The sequence below is a fragment of the Strigops habroptila genome, chromosome 3 (assembly GCF_004027225.2).
Source record: "Strigops habroptila isolate Jane chromosome 3, bStrHab1.2.pri, whole genome shotgun sequence".
Lineage (NCBI taxonomy): Eukaryota > Metazoa > Chordata > Aves > Psittaciformes > Psittacidae > Strigops > Strigops habroptila.
Genome location: NC_044279.2, coordinates 67278739 through 67285288, shown reverse-complemented (window position 1 = coordinate 67285288; position 6550 = coordinate 67278739). Strand labels below are relative to the sequence as shown.

Genomic DNA, 6550 nt, shown 5'->3' with positions numbered 1-6550 from the left:
AGCATAGCTTATCATTACAAAGAATTTCTAGCAATTAGCGTAGCTTTCCTATTACCTAAAATTTCAGTTAGCTAGGCTTTTTAGTCCTGCAGAGTCATCCTGCAGATCGGGTCAAATTATTAGTAATGAGCACAAAATACAGCAATCATAATCTAGACTCTGACTTTTGAAAGCACACGAGTCACCAACTCAACCCTCAGAGGAAGAAGAATAATGGAGACACATACTCCAGCCGATGGTGATGGTGATTAAGCTGTCAAAGGCCTGATGGACCCTAATGCTGCCCCAAGCCAGGTGAAAGAGGGCGTGATGCTGGTTTCAGAGTTCTGTTCTGTCCTTGTGCAAGACCCACAGTCCTTGAGCAGCCTGACTGAAGGCAAATGAAACTCTCATTATCCCTCATTTGCATATAAAATATACACCAAAGTGAGAAAGTGGCTTCCCACACACACCATCTATGACAGCAGCAAACAATAATTTGACCACAATCTCCACTTCTCCCAAAAGTATAAATTTGGCACTTGAACTCCTCTGTGGCAGAGGATGAGAATACAACCCCACTGTGCAGAAAAGTCTCCTTGTCAGGAGAGGAGAGTGAAGCAGTTACAGTCTTCTCCTCTTTTCTCCGCAAAGCAGGGAAGCCTGTTTGTAAGATTTACACCTCCAACTATTTCAGATGATAACCGGGTGAAACCAAGCTTAATGAATTACCAATTGGTTCTTTTTCCATATGAGCTCAATTAATCGTTGCCTAGCCTTGGATTTTAGCGCTATTGCAGTAGGTGAATTTATGAACAGCAATTCCAAATCTGTATTTCTGTTGCTTCAATAAACTACACTATTTGTGAATCCGTAATTGTGATAGTTCTTATTGAATGCTACTGGACATATAATGTTGAATTGGTTATAGTCAGAAGTTAAGCCTGGCTGCACCCAGCCCCTCTGATCTCTGAGGACTGGCTGGAATGCAAGGGGGTTTATTTTCTGCCAAATTTCTATACTTTTAACACAACACATATAGTAGAGGAAATCCAAGAATAGCCAGAGACAGCAGACCCAGAGCAGGGGAAATAGGATCATGTGCCATGACAGGACACTAATCAAACTGTTAGAAATCATAACGTTTGATCAACAGAAGTTTAATCAGGTTTTAATCAATATATATATATGGAATATTTAGCCTTATTAATTTAGTTGATTTGTGTTTTGTTAGTTTTGTTACTAGGCCAGAGGAGTCTGGTAACTAGGATGTGGATATAGATGTATGGGACTGTTTAAGCAATATCCTTATAAGGTGATGGTTTGGTAGAAACAGTATTCTAAGGATTATTCAAGTAGAACTTGTAATTAAGATAAGAAACGAAGTTGCATACCAGAACCAGTCAAGGAGAAATCGAAGAATGCTGGCACAAGCACAATCGTTGGGACTTATCCAGGACTCTGAAAGGTGAAAAGGACACAGCGAGGAAGACATCTTACTTCATCTGAGGAAGACTACTTACTTCATTCTGACGACCACCAGAAGGGGGCTGCGCAAGCGCAGAAGCGACTGATGTTGTAATCAAGAGATGAAGCAATTTGTAAATACACATGCATGAGAAGATGTTGTAACCAGTTGAATATACATTAGATTGTGAAATCTCAATAGGATAAATTACGAGCACTTTGTAATGGTCTTTGGAACCAGATTTGGGTGCATATCCCTAGTTCCCGGGGCCTCGAAATAAAGCACCACGTATAACCTCCTTAGAGTGGTTATGTGTTCTTCTCTTCGCTAACAAAACGCCTAGCACAACACAAACACATTTATCATATCTTGTGGTGCAAAAAAAGAGAAAGCATTGAAAGATTACTCAGAGACTGAGGTGGCATCAACAACAGAGAATCAGCACTGAAAGCTCCACCATCTCTTAGTGTCCTTCTGGACAAAATGTCCAGCACACAGCTAGACAAGTCCGTAATACACTGGGTGATCAATTGGCTGATGCGTTGAGCTGTGGAAGACTGAACTGAAATCGGACTCCACAGCCCATGTGTCAAAGATTGGTGTGGGAAGCTGAGATGGGATTCCACCCTCCATTGTCTGAAAGGTGGGTGGGAGGAGTTAAGACCCCACTGTTCATTGTCTGAGAGATGGACGGGAAATGCTGAGATAAGACCCCAATCGTCCATTGCCTGAGAGATGGGTGTGAGGAGCTGAGCTAAGACTCCTCCCTCCATTATCTCAAGGATTGGTGCGAGGAATTGCTGTCCATTATCTCAAGGATTGCCGACAGACATGTGCAGTTGAAGAGCTGGCTGCAAGACCAGTGAAACTGGATGCATGTGATCCACCGGGAATGTGCAGTACATGACATTAAGAACAATGATACTCTCCCCAACACATAATAAAAGGGAAAAAAAGTAATTACCATTGTGACACCGGCCACCAAAGATGACTACAGACCCTTGGGATGCTGCTGGATCCACAGTGGTGACTATCTCTCTCTGCACTCTGAATGCTTGCTTAATTTCTATCTTTTTTCCTATCTGTCCTGTTGCTATCTTTTTTCTAATACTCATCTTTTTTATAATAACGATCTTTAATAATTATCTTTTTATAATAAACAAACTGAATGATTGCGGTACGTGACCTCGCTTGCATCTTAATTTCACTCTGGGGATCACGAACAAAATGTTTCCAACACTGGGTTTTTCTCCAGTCGGACCTTGACATAGGCTCAAAGAGTTATGGTAAATGGGATTACATCAGGCTGGTATCCACTCACCAGCAGGGTCCCACAAGGCTCAATTTTAGTGCCAGTTCTCTTCAATGTCTTTGTAAACAGTCTGGACACAGGAGTCAAATGTATATTAAGTTTGCCACTGACACTAAATTAGGAGGAGCTGTGGACTACTCTGGTAGATCTGGATAGACTGGAGAGCTTGGGCAATCACCAACCGTATAAAATTTAACAAGTGCCAGTGCTGATTTTCCACGTGGGACAGGGTAATCCTGGTTGTACACACAAATTGGGGGATGAGAGGGTTTGGAGTAGCCTCATGGAAAGAGATCTGGGGGGTTGGGTTGATGGCAAGTTGAATATGAATCAACAGTGTGCCCTAGCAGCGCAAAGTTGGGCCAACAGCCCAACTGTGTCTTGGGGTGCATGTCACAAACCTGAGGGCACCAGCAGCCCTGAGTGTCCTTGTCCAGCTCCCCAAGAGCTCCATGTACCCTGCCCATGGCCCAAGATCCCAGTTCAGAGCCTTCCCAGGGCTGCCACTCCCTGCCCCAGTGACAACAGAGCAGTGTCAGTCTCCAGCTCCTCACAGCCCTGCCCTGCCCGGTCATGGGTCCCACTGAGCTGTTCCAACCCACAGGTTGATGCCCTGTCCCAGCCTTCGTTCATCCACAAGTCCTGCTCGGCCATCCTGGGACTGTGTCTGACCCGGGTTCCCCTTGCTGGGCCTGACCCTGACCTCCATCCATGGGCTTATGTCCCAGCGGCGTCCTGCTCCCAGCTGGAGCAGTGGGATAACCCTGACTGCCAGCTCTTCTCTGCTGCCCATGGGAAAAGCAGTCAGTCAGGGCCGGCATCCAGATGTCACTTATCTCAGGGATGTCCCTGCCGCCACTTACATACTCTTTTCTTTTTGACAGCGCATTATTTATTATCATGCTCACATGGTTGCACATCAAACGATTCAATGTTGCTGTAATTAGAAACTGGGGTCATTGTGAACTGATGATTATCATCTGGGGCAGGAAGTTCGCTTTGTCAACTGAGACTAGGTCATGCGCACCGAGCCATGTCCTTGATTCCTCACCAGTCTTCCAAGGCCTCTCCTTGAAATGAATAACGCTGCTGTCTAATGGATATAGCAGTCCATATGTTTGAACTGAGATGCACGTACTCATTTTTCATTAGAGCATTTCATTGATTTGATATGACAGAGGAACTATCCTAGTTATAGTCACAGATGGACCTTCACTTTTATCTTACAAATTGTGTTACGTCAACAACTTCAAATGCAAAACTGTGTCCCCAGTCTCTGCATATATACATATTCAAAAGGGCACCTTCACTTCTATCATTCCTACTCTTTCAATCTTCTGCTTTATTTTCTCTAGTATCTCTGACCATTCCTGGTGAACCTCAGTTATCCAGATTAAAATTCTTCATGCTGGAGGACTTTTTAGTGAAGCTAAGGGTATAATGAACAGCATTGTCATTCAAAAAAAGGGTTTGGAAGAACTAAATCCCACATGCCAACCATCTGGAGCTTCTTAAAGCTCTCAAGATCAGGGGTAACTGGTAATTTCAGTCCTTCCTGCTCTTCACTATCTTCCGTAATGCCTCTGTAATGGTTTGGTTTTCATGTACCACTTATGCAGTCAGGATGACTGAAGGTCATTTGGCACTTGGAACCTTTGCTTTATCCGCGGACCTTGGAGGCTAGTCATGGTCACTAAATCCTTGAAGCAAAGGACTCCTGCTGAGTCAGTGGCCTGTGGAGTTGCACATGTGGGGTGTGTTCCCACTTGCTATGTAGTGCATTATATGTGTATATGTGTCTCTGTCTTCTTTTCCCTTACCTGTTTTATTGATCTTCATGTTTCTGTTGGACATGTTTCTGATATTTGCTGTTACTTATTGTATCACATGCCTCAGGATGGCAATTTCTCTAAAAGGCATATTTGACATTCTTTTGTTCAGCTTCCTAACCCTATTGCCCTGATGAGCCTTCACATGTCTGATCCACAAATGGTTCCCAGACTGGCTCATCCATTTAACAGTCTCTTTACATGGATCCTTATTTAAAATAATCTTCCCATCTCCTGAGTTCCACCACCTTTTTGCTCAAGCAAATATCCAGAATTGTATTGCCTGCACACAATAATCTGAATCTCAAACCACCCACCCTTTTATTACCTCATGACCTCTAAAATTACTTGCAGGCCAGCTTGCAGGGCTGGATTACCTGCTGAGGAGTTTGTCCCCGGGGCTGCACATCCAATGTGCCATCTTCCACTTAACGTTGAACTTTGCCATGGAGGAGTCCAGAACTTCACCCCTAAGAAAGAAGCAACAATATACTTTATTGATATAACACAATTCAGTGGTGTACAGGGGTTTAATACAATTTGATGGCAAAGTTCATTTGACCATTTACTGCATAGAGGACAGGGTTACATACAACTGTGAGGGAGATCCTCCTATTAAGTCATGAAGTTCAGGGAGAACTCCTTGCTTTCTAAGCACCTTCTCAAAGAAGTGGTTAGGGGCAGCTGGATCCACTCCTAGTCCCAGACTTGGTCAACTGTCGGTATATAAAGGAATATATATATATATGCGCACAATCAATCCTTTATGTCACATAGTCAAGATTTCAAAATTTAGCATGCTATTAGTCACAGAGGCCCACAAAATTGACTAAGGTAGGTTACAAGCCCCAAAGGAAATTTATTCTAATAAAAATATAATTTAATACTCCAACAACATTAGTAAACTACAGGTTCTAGATGCCAAGCAGAATCAAATACAACTGATTTAAGCTTAGGTTTTAAAGGGAATTAACCCAAAAAACATTTCACTCACCAGTCAAAATGAGGGCTCTCAACCTTGAGGAGTTACCTCAGGCAGTGTCCTGACCAGAAGGGAGAGCCCTCTACAGCAGCTGCGCTGCTCTGAAGAGGACCAACTCAACTCTTGCCCTCTGGCAGGACTCCATTTATACCCCAGTCAAATCTGATCTGTGGTCAGAAATAAGGTCTGAGGGTTCTTGGCTTTCAACCAAAGTGTGGGTCTAGCAACAGCCCTTTGTGCAAGCCTGTTGTAACCAGAATCAGCAGATTTCGTGGTTACCCAAGCCAGACCAAAATCTGCAGATGTCTGTTAGCACTAGCAGATATATCTTTATGCTTCACCAGAGACCACAGTCAGCAGATATACTTATTAGCAGTTATTGTGGCTCAGTGATTCTTCCATCAAGGTGGGTGCAGCTGCTACAAACTTCCAACAGTGAACCAAATTTTGCTTGTGCTGAAATCATGCACCCATGTGTCAAAGCCTTCTACCAATAGGGTATTCTTTCACAGTGATTGGGCATTCATGTTTTGGTCCTTAATACTAAGGGCATGATATCATACCCTGAAAAGAATCAGATTTTTAATACCGGTAAGATGCTGTATTTAGATAGATTTTAAGGACAAATAGTTGGGGGGAAAAAAAAATGTATTCATGTATTATTTTACCATTAATGTATAAAGTGAATTTGAAGGTTGCTAGAACTCTGAAATAAGACCATACTGGAGTGTGCTGAGACTATTAGGACTCTACAGCCAGATAAAGTTGTCAAGACACTATATGTTAAATTATGTTAAGCTACATCAGAGAAAACATGAGCTATGCTACCAAGGAATTAATACCTCAATAGATGTAAACCTGATGGAGTCACAAATGAAAATGCTGGATTTTCAGGAAACTGTATCTTCATGGAATAGCCATGTAGCCCAGGTAAAGTGCTGTTGCCATTGCTGGTACAGAGGCCAGAGGCTGTGATTTAG

At 43.0% G+C, this 6550-nt stretch overlaps 1 long non-coding RNA gene across 2 annotated transcripts; it reads right to left on the bottom strand.

Annotated features, from left to right (window-relative positions):
* Positions 1–1373: 1373 nt before the first annotated feature.
* Positions 1374–5877, bottom strand: LOC115605966. 2 transcript variants are annotated; one of them, XR_003990769.1, is made up of 3 exons: positions 5182–5877; positions 4966–5058; positions 1374–1440 (listed from the first exon to the last, which is right to left on the bottom strand). It is a non-coding gene; the product is annotated as an uncharacterized LOC115605966 (long non-coding RNA). The 2 variants fall into 2 exon arrangements; XR_003990768.1 differs by lacking the exon at positions 1374–1440 and adding an exon at positions 3627–3829.
* Between the last annotated feature and the right edge of the window lie 673 nt (positions 5878–6550).